The 20122-nt window shown below is 38.8% G+C and overlaps 1 long non-coding RNA gene across 1 annotated transcript; it reads right to left on the minus strand.

Moving 5' to 3' along the window:
• LOC103593830 lies at nucleotides 1–3419 on the minus strand. The gene is made up of 2 exons (XR_550790.1): nucleotides 2746–3419; nucleotides 1–570 (listed from the first exon to the last, which is right to left on the minus strand). It is a non-coding gene; the product is annotated as an uncharacterized LOC103593830 (long non-coding RNA).
• Between the last annotated feature and the right edge of the window lie 16703 nt (nucleotides 3420–20122).

Below are 20122 nucleotides of genomic sequence, written 5' to 3' on the forward strand. Positions count from 1 at the left end.
TTATGTTAACATGTGATAGATTTTTTTTTAATGGATTCAAAAATATTTCAAACATTTCTTAGTTTTAGTTTCTAATATACCAAATCTACATAAAGTGAAAGAACATTGTCCAGTACTACTATTATACACAAGCATACACAAGCATCTTCCATTGTCATATCTCATTGAATCTGGCAATCCTGTCAGGTAAGTGGTAGTGTTCCTGCTGACTGATGAGGAAATCAAGTCTGCAAAGTCAATGTCCTTTCTCAAGGTAGCCTAGGTAGGAAGTGGCCAGGCCAGTACTGGAACCCATGTCTGTCTGAGACCAGAGCCCTTGCTTTTAACTGCTATACTCTACTGAGTCCACAAGTTGGTGTCAGAACATGACAGGCTTTCCACACGTGTGTTAAGGTGCTGCATGCTGAGAACAACTGGAGTTTTCAGAGTGAGGAATAGAGCTGCGTGACTGATTGTGTGTGTTTCCTCACACGTCTCTTCATCCATTTCCATAGTGGTCACTGTTTCTTTCACATCTCCCAATATCACATTTAAATGCTGATCATAAGCCTGAAGTGGGAGGTCGATGGACTGAGAAACAGAATAATCAAATTAAGAAACAATGAACAAGACTGACCAAATGGCTCCATCACAAATAACACACTAGATACTTATAACACAAGCTTTTACATGCAAATAAAAAGTAATCCTGTTGTACTAATATACTGCTTTTTCACAAATCATTTCCAATGATGACTTAATTGTCTCGATAAAAATATAAAATGTTTATGTGGCCAAAAATGAATTTATTTTAAATAACTTCAAATTATTTTTTAAGTATTCACACTTGTTTTCTAAGGCAGTCACATCATTTATGATATTTAATTATGAAAATAGCAAAATTAGAAGTCACTTATCAGTAAACTTTTTTCAATTCCACCTGTAACAGTGTAACAAGAAAGATACAGTAAAGAGATAAAATTCTTTGCTGAACTGCTAAGATGACAGAACTGTGGTCTTTCAAAGGCACACTGTAGACTAAACACAACAAAGGTAAAGTAAGTAGAGCAACAACCCACCCATCCAGAATTTCAATGTGTTTGGGACCTGTGAGCTCAATCAATGAATATTACAACTAAGATATTCAATCCAAACTCCAAAGTTCATGCATTTTACCAAAAGGTGAACATTCTGGGGTCTTGTTCAGAACCCACTTACGTTTACTTATAACAGTGTTAAATGATTTGTCTGTTCACGTCAAATAAAAGTAGCCTACTGGCCATGTGGGGAACTGCTAGCAGAGCACACTAACAAGAGCAAAAACATATGGCTGAGGGACAGAAAAGAAACAAACAGAAAGCTGGGGCCATTAAGTACAGAGGCAATCGAGTCTAACAAGGAACTGAAGAAGCCTCCAAGTGTTAAGGGTAACACGTATGTCCTGGGGTGTCTCTCCATGCGCCACAGACCCATTAAGCTCAATTCTATTTTTCTTCTCAAAGTTGCCACTTTTCCATTTCCTGGAGTTCCTCTTCCCTTAAGGCTAGCTGTAGATTAAGACTACTATCTCCCTAGGTCCCTAATTCCTTCCCCAAGCCCAGAGGTTCTTTATCTTTAAGTTTTAGGGAAGGTGGAACCCTAGTATAAAGAGCGGGCTGAAGCTAGACTACCTAGATTCATATTCTGGCTCTTGCTATACTGGTTATACCTTGAGCAGATAACTTCACCTTTCTGAGCCTGAGCTTCCTCAACTGCAAGTGGGGACAATTAGTACTTCCCCTCACAGGGTTGTTACAAAGATCAAATGAGATGCTACATACAAAACAAGTAGAATAATAGTACCTGGCATATAACTAATGATCAACAAATGTCAGCTATTTTAAACCACTTTAGGGTAGAGTGACAGTAATAAAAACAACACACTTAGGAAAGTAACAAGTCATCAAGGAGAGGAAAAACTTTCAGTATACTAATTATGAACAAATATGACCACTTTAAGGGACCAATTCAACAGAAATATTTGCAGATATACACAAAGAAAATATGTTTTTAATATGTATATTTTATATACATATAAAAATGCTTACTGCAACATTGTTTATAACAGCAAGAAATGAAAATCTAAATATCACTACTATCATATACAGAATCCCATGTAGTCATTAAAAATAATAAGGAATTATAGGCACTCACGATCAATGATTTCCAAGAAAGATTAAGTGAAAAAGAAAGGTGCTGAAAAACGTGTACAGCAAGATCCCATTTATTTTATGTAGAAGTGATGTACGTAATGCAAAAGTATGCATACGGACACATACAAGTATATACGTGTAAATATAAAGAAAAGACATGCAAGATGATAAACCCAATTTTTAAGTTATTACCAATAGAGGACACGGGACTTCACCATTTATTTCTATGCTGCTTAATTTTTTTCATAACAAAGCACATATTTACATAAATGTCAGTAATAAAAATCATTTAAGTAAGAAGGACAAACAAATGTCATTTATAAATAGAAGGGAAAAATGAAGGGAACAGTTCTATAATAAACACACTATTTCTGTTACAAGAAAAAATGTCATACATATGACTAGAACAGCTGTATTTGACTTGTAGAAATATGAGTGACTTTCCACCTCCCTCTCTTCCACATTTTAAAATACTCTTTCACACTGGACAGTTTTTACATTTCAAGGGAATGGGGTTAGTAAGGCATGGCAAGGCAACAATCCAATTTCAAGGTACTTTGATAAATTTACTTACATGTAATCTGCCTCGAAGCTCTCAGTCATTTCTCATTTTCACATAAATTCGCTCATCCAGGCTGAACCTTATGAGCTCCAGGGGCTCCTCTACGGTGTTGGTAGTTTGTTGCTGATAAAATAGGCTTAGTACTACAGTACTAGAAATAGTGCAGTCTTCAAATCACTGCTATGTTGTGTGACCATGGACAAGTTATTTACCCTGTCTATGCCTGGGTAATTTGTAAAACAGAGATAATAGTGTTTACCTAATTCTGTTATCGTGAGCGTAAATGACATACATCAAGGCTTAGAATAGTGTCTCTCATGTAGTAAGTGCTATACAAATGAGGACTAAAACATATATACATAGGAAAGAGTTATACAACAAAAAAATCATGACTGTACTTCCTTCCATCAAAATTCAATCTACCAGACCCAATTTCAGGGTACAGAGTCAGTCTTGGAATTTAGCCTTACCTCAAATATCATTTCATCATTTGAAAATCATTCACTCGATGTCTACCACACACTTCATCTTATTGTCCATTTGGTACCCTAGATTCAGCCTGCTCTGTGCTGAACTTATACTCTTGCCTTAAGCCTTTACCACTGCTTAGTCAGAATGTGGTGGTAAAGGCTTAAGGTAAGAGTATAAGTTCAGCACAGAGCAGGCTGAATCTAGGGTACCAAATGGACAATAAGATGAATATATTTAGTAAGGCATATAGAATACTGGTTGAAAGCACCGGCTTTGGAGTCATTCGGTCTGGGTTCAACTCTTGGTTCTGAAATGACACTCATGAACTGAAATTAAAAATCACACCTTCTCTAATTCTCAGATTCCTCATTGTAAAATGGGAAAGCCACAGCCTTCCTTCAGGGTTCCTGTGAGGACTAAATGAACTCATGTATTTAACATAGTACCTGGTGTTGATTAAAATGATTGGAGACACGAAGGAAGACACAGCAGACGAGATGCAGGTGAAAAGCGGGGGACTACTGCTCTCTCAGGCAAGTAGCACCGACCCAGCCGCTGTTACAGCTTTTATTACATTTAGCAAGCTTGTGCATGCAAGATAAGCATTAATGCATAAATTCTGCTATACTTTTCTCAAGAGCAGAAGGCCATTACCTCCCTTCTCAAGCACTTGGTTATCTACAATGCGCCTCCTGGGAACATCCCAAGAAAGTGTTCTCACAACTTCAAGTGTTCTCAAGGATTGTTTGCAATCCTTGACATTTCTTGGTTAACTCGTTTGCGAGTTCACCAAGTGAACACATCCTTGGGTGCTAACCACAGAAGTCCATTAACCATTTCCTTCAACCTGGTAAACAGAAAATACTTAAATACTTCCCATTATTACCATTACAGAATTGTTGGAAACATAGGTTTCAGAGTTCAGGACTAGGATGACTTGGGGTCATCCACCTGGAAGGAAGGGTAGTGGCAATAGGAGTCTGTGAGATTGTTCAAAGTGAGTACCTGAGGCCAGTGGAGAAAGGTGACTGTCATAGGCTCAAAAGGATAGACGAGAAAAAAAAAAATCCTGACCTGAACTGCTGCCTCCCCACTGAACACAGTTCAACAGGTGTTTGTTAAGGACCAGATCACCAACCACCAGATTACAACGATACAGAAGTCACAGTCCCCACCCTCTAGTGTTGAGGTATATAAACACATAATTGAATACACACATGACGGCCTACTGCTCCTTAAGCCTCAATGTGGGATGCCTTTATCCACCCTTTTTATCCTGTAGTTTTAAATCTTGCCTTTTCAAAGAGACCTCCCCTGTTCCATTCACTCAATAAATATTTGTTGAGTGTTTCCAGCATTGTTCTAGACCCCGCGGTCAGAAGAGCAAACAAAATCCCTGCTCTTACGGAACTTACATTCCATTAAGGGGACAGACACACTAAACAAAGCAGTGTACACTTAACATGAAAAAAATAACATGCTATGAAGAAAAATAAAACACGGTAAGCAGAGTGGGGGAAGTGCTATTTTTATGCAGGTGGCCAGAGAAGTCCCCTTTGATGAGGGAGATCTCAGTAGAAAGCTGAAGTTGTGGCTTGATCCACAAAGACATCTCAGGAAGAGGAAAGAGCCGGGGAAAAGCTTGTAGGACCATTCGTTAGTCTGTACACCAGTTCCTTGCTTGTTTCCTTCACACCACATCACAGTTCCTATATATCTCACAGTATTGTATCTCCCTCTATCTGTCCTCCAGCAGAATATAAGTTCCAAGTGAGGACAGGATTGGTTATGTCAACGCCAGTGTCCCGGGTGCTTAGGATGGTGTCTAACCCCACAAAGCACTACGTATTTGCTGAATGAGTAATTGTTGCGCTCAGCAATGACGATGACGCCTTAACTTTATCACCACGTTTTCTACTGGAATCCCGACAGCCCCGTAAGGCAGGCAGAGATAATTATTCCCATTCCTCAGACTCAAGGAAAAAAAAAGCGACGAGCTTGATAACTAGTTGGCGAGCTTGGAACGGGAAAAGGTCTCAGGGCCTGCGGCAAAACTCGGAGGGGCGCGGTTATCGAAGGAAGGGGCAGATTCGACTTCGGAGACCCGGAACGAGGAAGCAGGTACTCGGAGAAAGTAGCCCTGGGACGTGAAGCCGAGCGGGGCCAGGGCTGGGAGAGGGCAGCCGTTCCGGAGGGAAACCCTCTGAGCACTCACCAGACCCACGTCGTCCGCCATGGTTCAAACCCGCGCCTTTTCCCGCCTCTCGCGAGAACATGCGAGCGCCTCCGAGTGCTGGAAGCGTATAGACGCAACGCGCCGGAAGTGGAAAGAAATCTGTTTTGCTTTTTTGCTTCTCGCAGTTAACGACGCCATTTGGAGCTGGGCGGAGCTTCGTCTGGGGGCGGAGCTTAGCCACAACGACGGGGCGTGGCCGCGCCGCGCCCACGTGGGTGTGGGGCCCGCGCTTGGGCAACTTCCGGCAGCTGGCCGGGTACATCGTTCTCGAAGAGACTCTCGCTGGCCTACCGCGCGGCGGGACGCGAACCGCGCGGCCGGCATTAGGTTCAATATATAATAGTAAAAATTAGCCTGATTTGATCATCACACAATGTATACATGCATCAAAATACTATTTTGTACTCCGAAAATATGTACAATTATTACATGTAAATTTTAAAAAGTGCAAAAAAAAGTAACATACCTTGCAATAAAAATCAAAATGTCTATTAACATGAGATGATGCTTAGGATATTCGTAATTGAAAAAATGTAACTACAATACTATAAAATACAATAAAACAAATACAGCGTTTGTAGCATTTATATGCTTATAGTGCATAGAATACAGTCTGGGTGGATAGTCTCTACAATATGATGGCAAATTACCTGTAGTTTGATGACTATAATTAGGGATGTTTTTATCTTCTTTTATTTATTTGAGTATGTATTTAGTTCTTACAAATTGACTATTTTTATCATAAAAATAATATAGAAATACACACATATGCACACACACATATACACACATAGTTGATCTTCATTATTTGCCAATTCCACAATTGTGAATTTACCTACTTGCTAAAATTGATCTGTAATTCCATGATTGATACTCCTGGTGTTTTTGTGGTCATATGTCGACATGCACAGAGGGACATTTGAGTCATGCCATGTGCATGTTTCCATCTGAACCTGAGCAAAACGATGCTTGGCCTTTTTGTGCCAGCTCTCAGACTATAAACAAGTGTCCTTTTTATGGTCTATTTGGTGCCATGCTTTTTGTATCATTCTGCTTTTTTGTCAGTGATTATGCTGTTTAAAATGGCCCCCAAGTGTAGTGCTACAGTGCCGTCTAGTGCTCCTAAGGCTGTGATGTGCCTTACAGAGAAATAGCAGGTGTTAGATAAGCTTTGTTCAGGCATGAGTTATAGTGCTGTTGGCCATGCATATAATGTTAATGATCAACTATATATTAAATACAATGTCTTTAAACAGAAATACACATGAAACAAGGCTATATAATGATCGGTTGACAAGATGTTGTGACCAGAGGCTCACAGGAAGCTAATTTTGTATCTCCCCTAGGAGCAAAGGTCAATATTCACTAATTCAGAGTTTGAGGCAACTCTAGAAAGCATAACTCCACAATTAATGAGAATTGAATTGACTGTGTGTGTATGTATATGTGTGTGTAATATGTAATGTAATATAAAAAGTACACTGAAATAGGAGACAGGAAATTTAAAGTTTATTTTGTGTTCAGGTCTCCGGTCAGATACTCCTTGAGCATCCTATCTAAGGCAGGCTTCCCAGATGCTCTGTCGTAGTATTCCTGTTATTGCCCTCCCAGCCTTTTTCGCAGTTTGTAATAATTTTGTTAATTTTTGATCGGCTATCTAGAGTTTAAGCTTCATGAAAGCATGTCTTATTTTGTGTTCTGTCCTATCTTGTTTTCCCACTTGCCTTACCCTGCATATACTAAGTGCTCAATAAATATTTTAAATAATTGCCAAATGCATGCTGTAGAAGGGATTTTTGGGTCTCCTAAAATAACTGGGTGGAAGATTAGAGTAGGTAACCAGCAAGGCCTCCTATGCTCCTATGGTGTTAGAGTCTGTGATTCTGTACAATTATATGTTCATCACTATTAGAAAATAACCAAATGGTAATAATTCCAAAGCCTAGGAGGCGATTTACGTCACGCTTCATATTATGAGTTCCATTTTATTCATTTAGTTGTGTATTCATCGCATATTTTTTTTTTCCTTTTTGTCTTTTTTCGTGACCGGCAACGGATCGCAACCCTCAGTGTCGCGCCCGTATCGGACCGGGACCAGCAACGGGATCGCAACCCTCGGTGTTGCGCCCACACCTCGCTCAGCCAGTGAGCGGCCGGTCTGTATGTGGGATCCGAACCCTCGGCGGGAGCGCCAACGCGCTCCCAAGCTGCGCACAGTAGCAGTGCGCCACCGGGCCGGCCTGTCATCACATATTTTTTGAGTGTTTGCTGTACACAACGAGCTAGGTGACATGGGAGATAGAAATATCTTGGAAGATCTTAAAGTAGTGTTGACATGACATTTGCACATGGAATATATCCAAGGCAGAGTGTGTTGTGGCTTCCAAAGGAATAATCTAGTTTGACTGGAGAGATTGGAAAATGCTCTTTGAAGGCGTTGTTTGATGTTTGACTTTAAGGATAGGTACTATTTCAGCAAGGGGTTATGAAAGGGAGTTAATATTCTAGTCATAGTGTGTATTCTGGGTATGTGGCAATTCAAAATTAAAGGTTTTAATCTGATGGAAATGCTGCCTGCCTGAGTAGCATTAGGTCAACATTTCACCTGGGTGCTAGCTTGGTATAGCACCAACTCTTAATTATATTAACACTTATATAACTACTTAGTAGTTATACCTCTTGGGTAAATTATTTTGGATAAATCATTTAGCCCCTCTGACCCTTGTCTACGAAATTATACACTACCTTGTAGGGGGTTGTGAGTTTTCAGTGAGATGGCATATAAACCTTGGCATGGTCCCATGCTAGGTAATCGGCGTGCTAGCTCACATCATTCAGCTTAAACATAGGTAAGAATGCACGCATGCTTTACTCACACTCTGCCAGCCAGAGGAGCTAGCAGTGAGTGCCCAAGGCAGCTTCTGGGATCTGAAGAGTCGGTTGTGGTTCGATGGAGGAGCATAGACTTAGCAATTGCGGATTGGGCTGCAGGTGACACTCATTTAGTGACTATGAGTGTAGTTTCTAACAGTGTAATAGTGTAGGTTTTAATAGCACCCCTGTGCATATAAATGAAATTTGATACTTGGCTGCTTTCAATAGTCAGGAACACGAAAATAGTCTTCCACATTATTTCCTTGTTGCTATTAGGGCACCTCTGGCTTCTTCACATTTCTTCTCAGTGTTAGTGCCTTTAGTAGGTGTAATTCATTGATTCTTTCAGCAGCTATTTATTGAGTACCTACTATTTCCAGGCACTATTCTAGGTATGGGGATTATAGTAATGAACAAGACAAGCGAGGTCACTGCTCTCATGATGCTTATAATCTTTGGAGAGGGTAGGTAGGTCAGACAATAACTACTTAAAAAAAAATCAGGTGGTGATAAGAGCTATGAAGAAAGTAAAACAGGTTGCTGCAGTAAAACTGCTGTGGGAGTGGGGAAGAGGCAGTTCAGTCAGAACCAGAGTGGTCAGGGAAGGTGACTGAATAGGGAAGGTGAGGAGGTGACATTTTGAGACAATTACCGAATGTAATTTTGAGCCATTCATAGGAAGTCCTGGGGGGAAAGAGTTCTAGGCAGAGGGAACAGTAGGTTTAAAGACTCTGAGGGGGCTTGGATCTTTGTACTGGCCAGATGCCAGAAAGGAATCCCTGGAAAATAGCCTCTAAATGATTAGAGACTTAAAAAAAAGAGAGAGAGAGAGAGAGAAGAATAAAGAAAAAAGTCAACCGTGTTTCTACCATCCAGAAATAACCACCACTAACTAATGGTCTGTTTCCTTCTGGTCTGTGTCTTTCTTGCATAGCAGAAAGCATACTATAAAAACAACTTTGCATGCCTAACATATCATATCATGTATCATTTTTCTTTGTCTTAATGGATTACTGAATTATATTTCAGTGTGTGACTGTGCCATAATTTACATAATGATAATCTCATGGTTAGACATTCAGATTTAAAAAAAATTTTGGATACTATGAACATCTTTTTGATTCAGTTTTTTGTTTTCCTTTTTTTTTCTTTTAACTCCTATACTTCTCTCTTCAAAACACAGACAACAGTTGTGCCTTTGACCAACCAAGTAAGTTTGGTGGTGCCTCTGAAGCATCCTCTCATCTGAGTTTTTAGATTAGTTAAAATGAAGCATTTAGGGTCTTTGCTCATGAATAGAGGACGAAAGACCATTGTAAGTTCCAGAAATGCTGATTTTAAGGGTACCCTACTCAAACTATCTAGTCATCAGCCTTTAAGCGGTCTCTGGCCTTGGAATAAGAAATCTGTTTCCAGATTTGAAATAACTAATTTTGAGATTATTCTGTTTTTCAAAATGTTTCTTTATTTTTTGTTTATGTTTTCATTAAAATGTTTACAACATGGGGATGCATACATTCCTTCTTTTATAAAACATTTTCAAGACACAGGACTAAATCAGTGATTTGTCTAGCATTAAAACAAAGGCCCCTATGATGTGAACTTTATTTGAATTAAGTTATTATTTCATTTAAGTCAGAAGGGAGTCTTTGTTCTCCCACACAAAAATACATTATTGGGGATTTATTTATAAATACCTGTCCCAAGGGTCAGCAGCACAAACCATAAATGAAAGGAATGAATTAATTTGATATTTTAGGTTAACACTGCAGCCCCTTGGAACCTCATTAAAAACTAGAGTATATTTATTTTTGAAAATTAATTGAAGCAGAATCATGGAAAGGCAAAGGAAGATTTATTTCAGCTTCAAGATTATTTGTATGAATATATTTGTAAAACAGGAAAATATTCTTCATTGCTATATTATTTATAAACTATTTATTTAAATTAATTTATTAATATTTATATGTAAACAGACCATACTTTCAGATGTCCTAATTTAGCTAAAGCAAACAGCATATCCATTTTTTGAATTTCCCTTTAACAGAAAACAGCAATTTTAAGAAAATATATTTTGAATTACTACAGGTTGAGCATCCCTAGTCCAAAAATAAAAAGTGCTTCAAAATCTGAAACTTTTAGAGTGCTGACATGATGCTTACAGGAAGTGCTCATTGGAACATTTCCAATTTTTGGATTATGGATGCTAAACTGGTATGTATTTGCCGATATTCCGAAGTCTGCAAAAAATCCCAAATTTGAAATACTTCTGGTACCAAGCATTTTGGATAAAAGACACTCAACCCGTTCTTATTCCAGCATTAAAGTTTGCCAAGGTGGGTTGGCATACAAGTGCCATTTGGGTTAGATTGGAAAGGTTTTAATTGCAGTATGTGTTTTGAGCCAATTTTGGTCTCGTGAGATGGCAGTAACATCTATTAGTAGAGATAAGGTTGTAGTAAAAGTATGACATGTTTACAACCTCAAAACATTTCACTTAAGAGGAGTGGATTATCCCTAAAACAAATTATTAGTCTTGGTAGGTAGTAATGAATGGATTCAGATATTTTCCTTGCTAGAGATTAGTAGCTGAAATTTAAGATCCAGAAGTTAGATTTTATTTGAGTTGTATAGTGGTCTCTGTAGAAGTAGAATAAAATGCTGATAAAAGAGGATGGTTTTTACTGTGAACAGAGGCTAGGCTTCAGGTGGGGAGAGGCTGAGAGCTGGTTGGTGACCAGACACGGGATGGTGAACAGTGACGGAGATGTGATTTGGAGAGATGGTACAGAGCCTTTTCATGACCCTGCCCATAAGCCATGCTGCCTTCACCTTTCTTAGTTCTCACTTCTTGTTCCATGTGGTTACCTAGATGTCTTGGAAGATGAGAAACACCCAAAGAAAAGCTGTCTCTCAAAAGTCTCACAAGGAAAGAGGAAGAGAGGCTGCAGTGATCCTGGGGGCCCAGCAGATGGTCCAACAGAAAAGAAAGTGGCCAAGGTGACTGTTAAGTCTGAAAACCTCGTGGTTATAAAGGATGAAGCCCTCAGTGATGGGACAGATTTCAGGTAATATGGCTGAAAAGCTTTGGACCGTTGGAGAAGTGAGAATAATAAAACCTCTTTTTGCTTGTCACTGGCATCTGTGGAAAAGATTGGCTCTGTAAACTCTTCTAGATAGAGTTCAAATCGGTAAGAGCTGGAAACTTGTCAGATGAGGACAGTGACAGGTTATAGAAAGTGACTTATTGATGGTTACAGCTAGATAGTGGGAAAACCAGGAGGAGACCCAAGGTCTTCTGACTTCTGGCCCAGTGCCCTTTCTACTGCACAGAAGGATTAGATATATACAAACTATTTACTCGCCCTTGCAGCTTTATTTTGTACTGCCCTTTCTGCTGCTACCCAGTTGGACTTCTCTTTTTTGTGACATGTTATTGCAATTTGTTACACCTAAGTTGCACTCATGTTCTTCCTTCTACCTGTAATGCTCTCTTCCACCTTGAAGGTGCAGATCAGATGCCATCTGCTCTACAGAGTCTTCATAGATTCTTTCCCCTTTCCTCCTCTGATTTTCTGCAGTGTTTCTGAAAACAGTAACGTGTCCGCCTGGTATTGCAGTGATTTGTGACCATGCCACACACCCAGGCTTACTACCCTGGAAGCTCTAAGAGGGCTGGAACCACACACGGTTCATGTTTGTATACCCTATGGCAGGGCCTTTTATTTGGCAGAAGCCAAAAAAGTATTTGTGCAGTGAATGAACATTCATATTAATTTGTGGCGACCAATGAGTGTGAGCCTCGTAAGCACTCACTATCTGCCTCCTAAGAAAGTCAGATGGTGAGGAAGAGGAAGCGCAGAGGGAGCACTTCCCTCACACGCAGCATCGGCTTTGCCAGATACCTCTATTGCTGTCACATGGCAGAGTGTGTAGTCTGGGAGAGGACAGCAGTGAGTCATGGGAAGGCATGCAGACTGCTTGCTGTAGTTCATCTCTTCTCCCTTTCCCTTGGACTTCTCTGGAGAATGCCTCTGGGCTTCCTGCTTCCCAGTTGCCTCCCTTCACTAGTTGAAGTCTGTCTCCAGAGGTGTCTACACAAAGATAGACCAGGAAGCTGCCAGGGAAAGCTCAGGGTCCCCCCTTTCCCTCTCACCTGAGAGTTGACTGTGGTCAAGCCCATAGCGCATGGACGTATCTACTGTTTATTCTAAGGAGAAATTTTTGTCACTGTGGTGTTGAGAGAAAACTGTAGGCTAAAAAGAAAGTGTGTATTATTTGAGGTGAAGACTGAAGATTGGGTATTTTAAATGTCTGTGCTAAAATCTTAGGTAATATTCTTAGCTGATACCAAGTGCCAAAGTTTACACACACTAAAAGTAACTCAATACTTTAGGCACATTTTATATGTGAATTTGTAGAAATATGTTGCACATCAGCAGCCGTGTAGTCTTGACACATTGTTTAGCTAGCTCCTTATCTGTGTAATTATCTCCTTAACTAGTTAGCTGTCCGCGCTTTTATTGTTACTTATGACTTACCTATGTATAATCATATCTATACTCATCTTGAAGTTAGAGTTCTACCAACCTCAGTCGCCTTGTATCCTGTTTTGTAGAGGTGGGGGAAAAACATCTTGTTTACTCATAGTAAAATCAGCAAATGTGAATTCCCTTCTTTCTAGCCTCCCACTGTACATCTGTACACACAGATATCACAGGTTTTACTTCTGGAACTCACATCATTGTTGTGGTTTCTTCTCACTTTTCACTTATCATTCAGACCATGAGCTTTCACAAGGTGTATGGCTAGAAGTCTTTTTTTAGTTGGGTAAGTGAACATCTTCGGTATAACCCATTTAGAACCTGTTCAGATACTATTTTATTGTGTTTAATATTGCTACTGCATTTTTAATTGCCTCAATTGTGTGTCGTAAGTGTGTTAATTCCTTAGGGAACTTATCACATGCATTGTCCAGTTCTTTAAGGTTTACTTGTATGTGCTTTTCAAGTTTGTGTGTGTCTACCCAAGGAATGTTTTTAATGTTGGAATGCCATAATAATGGAAAATCTCTGTAGGTGATTTCTTCTATGCATGTAGAGAGTTTGTGTGTTTGTCCAACAGTAATATTGATGGTGTTAATTTGACACATTCTTTATATATAGTGAAGTTATTATCATAACCTTCAGTATGATTATAATATGTAATTAGTGTTTGACTAGTAGAATATATTATCCAGTTAAAGTAGCCTAAATCAGTGATAAAATTTGTAATGTTTGCAATGGAAATAGGAATGTATTCTAATTTTGGTGGCACATCCTGGAAAGTGTAAATAGTGGCAGACCATTGAAAGACTAGGTGCTTTGGTAGGTAATATCCATCGATAAACAATGGTTTGTCCATGGCTGTGACTGCCATGGTGTGTTGTGGGTTAGTTTGAGGTATGGAAATAGTATCATATACGAGAGCTTCCTTCATGAACTTTGATTAGGTTTAGTTCACATTCTCTGGCAGCTGAGCATCCAGAGTGTCTTGTCAATTTGTGCTAATGCTTGTTTGTCCCATTGTGTTTCATACAGTTTTCCCATCGTGATTGAGTTCCTGATATCATTTCATGTTTTGGTTAAGAGGGTTCGTAATCTGTCACATTGTGACTGTAGTTATGTTTAAATAACATAATTTCTAAGAGTGAATAAATTAGATTTTAGGATGTCAACCTTATTATTTATGTTGTAATCAAATTCTTGTTGGTATTTGTGGAAATCATTCACCTGTGTCATCAGAGACTGTTTACTCCTGAAATTTGTGACAGTGATGATGTAATAGTAGATACGTATGTGTTAAGTTTATGTTTAAAGTCAAAAAGATCTGTTTTGATCTTCATATTTCAGCTTCTTGGACTCCTGATATAACAAGATTTGATATTATTCTTAGTGCTGCTAGTAAGTGTAATGGTTTCCTAAGATGGTATTTGTCAAGTGGGGGTACTTGGGGTAAAGGTTGCAGAGTGTCATATCCACCATGGGTCAATATTTTGCAATCTGGTTGTATGTATGTGACTTTAAATTGATTTTTATTGAAGAGCACTTTTAACTATTCTTGGTGTAGGTTTATAGATAAGTCTTAAGGGGTTAGTAAGTATTGGTTCAAAGAGGTTAGTTTGTAAGATTTGAGGTGGCAGTTTAATAATTCCATGTGTCCATTGTGGTTTCCAGTGGTGTGTCCTTACACAATGTGTTTCATTCCAGCAGCCTCTGTCTATTATACATGGTCCTGGGTTCCATGGTTTAATGGAACAATCTTTAAATGAGATGTCCTTGGCCACACATATTGGCAAAGACGAGTCTAATCTAGTTATATTTTTATAGATTGGATGTTGTTTATGCAGACAGTGTTACTAGTGCCCATGCTGCTTGGAGGGGTTGTAGCATGGTAGAGAAGTAGTTTTCCATGCCAGCATCAATTTGGTGCACCTCATCCTTGTTAATTTGTGTTCTTAGGTGTTGCCACCATAGTAATGATTTAAATTTTATTGTAATAAAATGATACATCATCTTGTATTTCTAGTGGACACATTGGAAAAATGACTTTGTTATGTGTGTATCTGATGTTTTTGTCTGTAGCAGTTAAAAATTGATGCGTTTTTTTAAATGTGTTATTGGTAAATAGAGCATGGTTCATTAGTACTGTTTTCAGTGTAGGTGTATATGGTCTAAGTGCTAAGGATGAGCTGGAAAGCAAAGGTTATACGTGTCAGTGATGTGTTTGCATAAAAGTTAGTCTTCCCCGTTTGGCCTGTTGAGTTTGTACTAAGTAGTTTTTTTAAAAGGGATGTACCTTGCCACCATACGGTGTTAATAGTTTCACATTTCCAGCAATTTGTAAATTTAGCTGGGATTTTGTAAGTTGTTGCATTAGTAGTAATTGTAGGGAACCAAGTGCCAAAAGAAGATACAATCCGCCAAGAGGTGGAATTATCATTTATAATGATGCATCTGTTTAAGTTTTCCATGCAGGAAGAATACATAAGTAAGGTCACTGCATATCCTATTGTACCACCTCTACCCCACCCCCCCACGATGTTGATGATAGGATTATTTTTCCATTGTCAGTTTTACTAGCTAAAAATGGTGCTTTCCATACAGCAGTATAGTTTAGGGCAGTTTTGTTTTTATAACCTGATGGTTGTTGTTTGAGTCCTGTGTTTGTTGAGGATTTTGTACAGAATCGGTGTGGGTATGGCTGATTATTGTATGGTATGGTGTAAAAATAATTTTGGTGTGTTGTTAAATTGAGGTTGAAGCAGATTAGTACTAGTTTGGCTGAAAAAAAAAGTGTAGTTTTAATGTAGTATAAGTAATTTATAACTGTGTTATCAGTGGCATTTAGTTGATGTCCTTGGAAATAAGTTAGACTATATTCAGAACATGCTTTTTTGATTGTGTTCTGGATATTAGCTAGGTGTTCTGTAAGTGGTTGATAGAAAAAATGATAATCTGGGTCTGGTAAAAAGTATACACAGGATGTAGTCTGTATTTCTCATCCAGTTCTGCTACTGAAAGTGCTTTGTCTGTTTCTCTATAGAAATTAGGTCCTGTGAAGTACCTATAATCTTTTGCATGATAATCAGTCAAGATGCAAGATGGGTTCATGCAAAAATTGCCAAAGAAAGGAAGATTTGGAAAGCTAATTAGGTAGTAATTATAGTATATTTTTCCCCTTTCTTGTGTTATTATGTCATATTCTTTAGGGTATCCTAATGGCATTGGTACCTTTTTCATATGTGGATTAAAATATGGGTATATGAATGAGGTTAGTGGCATTTCACGATCAGTAATTTCCTGTTCATATTCATCATCTTTATATTTACCCTTTTTATATTCTCCGTATTCATTATCTTTTCCCATTCATGGTTGATAGCAGAATTCATACCAGTGATCAACAAAGGATTTGTATGTGTTGGTAATTAAGCATGTTGGATTTGTGTCTCCTATGTATGGTTCTATACTAGGAATGATGGTTAAGGATAGGTTATACAATGGAGAATCATTAGAGGTCATTTCTTTGAGTTACTGGTTCTCTGAGTGGTCTATAGTTGATAGTATGAACTGTCCATTGATTAGATATATTATTAAGAGCTTGGTTAAATGTTCAGAGTTTGGGTTTGTCACATTTGCTCACGTTATCTATGCAATCTTGTAATGTATGTTTAGGGTTATGTGTAAATTGTCTCCAAAAATGCATAATTTGTATGTGGAGATCAAAGGATTTTAGGCATTGTTTAGGATCTACGGTGTATGAGCAGAAAGGTCTTATTAATGCCGTAAGTACTCTTGAATTGTCTTAAGTGTTCCAGTAATCAGTTGAATAATGATATATTATTCCATATTTGGTAAGTTGGAATATGTAATGCTAAACAATGAATTGTTGGCACTGTTTTTCCTGTCCACGTTGGTTGTGTTGGTCTTATAGGTTCTGGTATTTTGATAATAGTTGATAGATTAGATGGAAGAGGTGTGGAATTATCATCTGGGAGAGTTAGGAAATAATTACTTGAGGTAATCATATGAGAGTATAAAATTATATGAAAGTTGAAAGAAAAATTAGAACAATGGAGTATGTTGATTTGGTCATTATCGCTATTAATCTCATTGGCTGTAATGTAGCAAGGCTTCAGAGAGTGGGGTTGCCCATCTATGTGGAGTTGGTAAATCTTCCAGGGATAAAATGTAGTATGAGTGATGTTCCCTAGTTTGCAAAAGGATAACTAAGCATTGCAAATAGTAAGTAAACATCCAAGCTAATGGAATGCAAGCACCAGATGATATATTTTCAAATAATCCTTGTAAAGTACCTAATGCTGCAGTTATTTCACAGTTTGGTACAAGGGTAGTCTGGAGTCTATGGGGTGTCACCACCAGGTCTGGTTGGTAGTACCAGTCTGGTCGTACCTATTGTATCTAGTCATTGTCCTAAAATGCTTCAATGAGTGAAATTGGACTTGATGGTGAGGGTTGGCAGTCCCATGCTGGTGTTTCTTCCTATGAGGTTGTGGAAGGTGTTCTCAGTGATAATGAAGTGGGTGAGGAAGGAGACAGGGTAGTCCATCAGTGCCATGTGAATTGTGTCTGCGGGGCTAATTAACCAAAAAAGGTATGTAGTAAGCAAACAGTGTAGTTTGTTAATCTTCTACACTTGTGTGATGCGGTGTTGCTGTTAGAAGCGCAGTGTCTAGTGTTGCAAAAAAGATAGTAGCCACACAACAAAGCAGTGAATACGCCAGTCACAAGGTGCACGAGAAGGGTGATGACCCTGTCACAATCTGTAGTGGTGCACAGCCACGTCTGTTCCTCTGTGCAATGAGTAGATGTAACACGCAGGGAGTGAGCGTGGAGAAAAACAGTAAATTTGCACTTAGAATGATGGGTGAAAGTAAAATTTTTGAGATCGTGTGTCAAAAATTGCTGTAGAGTAAATTAGAGCGTATGTAAATAGTACTAAATAGATTAGAATTGATAGTACATTAGTGGAGCTGTCTCTGTTGTTAAGCAGGGGAGAAGTTGATTTTGTGTAGTTGGAGTTGTCCCCTGGTCCCAGTAGTCCCATATGTATTTCTGTGTCTGCTGGCAACAATTTCTTGTCGGGAGATGGTGGTGGTGTTAAGCCTGGCATCCACTTTATATGAAATTTTTATCAGGCTGTATTTCATGTTCTGTGTCTGTAGTAGGATTGTTTAGGTGTGAATGTGGACTCGCATTGTGTAGTCTTTCTCGTGGATTTAAATTAAAGCATGCCAAGTTTAGAGCTTGTTGCTATGTGCTCATTCTTTCCACGGTTCTTCATTCTAAGTAGGCCATTAAATCTTTCTATATGTCCTGCAGCTGTGGGATTATGAGGTAAATTAAAATTCCATTGAATGTCCCAGTGATTGGCTAGGTTTTGTACTGTCCCAGATAAAAAATGAGTGCCTTGATCATTTTCTATTATTTTCGGGGGTCCATAGTGTGTGTTCCAATTCTCTATTGCTGTTACGGTAAATTTTGCAGAGGGATGTGTTGCTGCGAATGCATTTCCTATGCTGTGTCAATATCTACCCTTGTGACTGCATATATCTGTGCATATGCATGGTTCAATGATCCTGTGAAATCGATTTGTATTATAAGGTTAAATGTTGATGGTTCATATGTGTCTATTGGTTTGGTAAATCTGCATTTTATCTAAATTTACCTTGCATTGTTCACATCCTCTAAGAGCCTATTTGATTTGATGCTGTGTTTTTTTTTATTTCTATCTGTAAGCCATTTGTATAGTGCATGTGTACCTACATGTCCTTTTTGTTTATGTATTTGTAGTATGAGATTTGATATATATACAGCTTCTAGTGTTTGTTTTATCTTATATGTGTCTTTGTCCTTAATTAATGTTATTGGGGGTGCTTGTGGTATTTCCCATTCTTTTTCAGATTTCCTCTTAAGATAAATTGAGGGTAATACATGTCTCCATTAGTTATTTGGTTGTCTTTTCAGTTTTAATCTTAGGATTCCCTTGGTGTTAATTGTAATGTTTCTAGTAAGTGCATCTACCTGATAATTGTATTTAGTTGTTTCAGAATTATCTTTTTGGTGTGCTGATATGTGTGTTACATATATTTTGATTTCAGAAGATAGATCATATAGTTCCATCCAATATTCCTTGGACCAAATGTCTTTTCCGTTAATTTTGAAATCATTCTATTTCCATTTATGGGACCATATGGCTATTCCATTGGCTACTACCCATAAACCTGTAAGTATATATATCTTTTTATGTCCTTCTTTGACTGTCTGACTGTCAATAATACTGCAGTTAATTCAGCATGTTGTGTTGATTTTTTTTATTTTTTTATTTTCCTTTTTGTCTTTTTTTTGTGTCCGGCAACGGATCACAACCCTCAGTGTCGCGCCCGTACCGGACCGGGACTGGCAATGGAATCGCAACCCTCAGTGTTGCGCCCGCACCTCGCTCAGCCAGTGAGCGGGAACCAGTCTGTATGTGGGATCCGAACCCTCGGCGGGAGCGCTGCCACTGAGCGCGGCGCACTGTAGCAGTGCGCCACCGGGCCGGCCTGTTGATTTTGATTTACTTGTTTCTTTCAAGATCTGTTTGTCCTGCAGTCTCAAAGCTGCTGCTGCCATCCATTGTGTTAGCTCTTGGGTCACGGAGGCTGATCCATCTGTAAACCAGGTATTGGGCAAGACATTATACCAGGCTGGGCCCCATTTCCCTATGTTGGCATGGATTGTCCCTGCCCTCAGAATAAATTCCGGCAAGTCTATTTCTGTCTTACGTATTTCCTCTGTGAGGAGACGTGGTTGACCCTTAAAGGCTGTCTCTCTTCCCTGTATATACCATTTCGAGGTTATTAGTTTTGGATCAATTTGGAGACCTCTCAGTTCGTCAGGACTCAGTTTGATCCAATGAAGGATAGGCATGTGACATCGAATTATGATTTTATTGTTGCAAGAGGTTCAGTATTTTTTAATGCTTCGTATGTTAGCCAGATATTCTTTTCAAAAGGACTGTATTTGTTTTGTGCATGTGGAAATTTGGTTGTCCAAAATGCTACAGAAAGAAAATTTTGGGTGTCTTGTTTGATCCATAATGGCCAGGTGCCATAATCCTCAGACATTAGTATATCCAACCCTAATTAGGCTGTGGAGGAGGGGTAATGTAATGTTTGGAAAGTTGTCTTTAGTCTGTTAGTGTTTCAAATGCCTGTTTTTTTGTTTGTCCTCCTGTGTGAAATCTTGTGATTTTATATATTGGTTT

Source organism: Galeopterus variegatus, unplaced genomic scaffold, assembly GCF_000696425.1.
Source record: "Galeopterus variegatus unplaced genomic scaffold, G_variegatus-3.0.2 Scaffold1427, whole genome shotgun sequence".
Classification (NCBI taxonomy): Eukaryota; Metazoa; Chordata; class Mammalia; order Dermoptera; family Cynocephalidae; genus Galeopterus; species Galeopterus variegatus.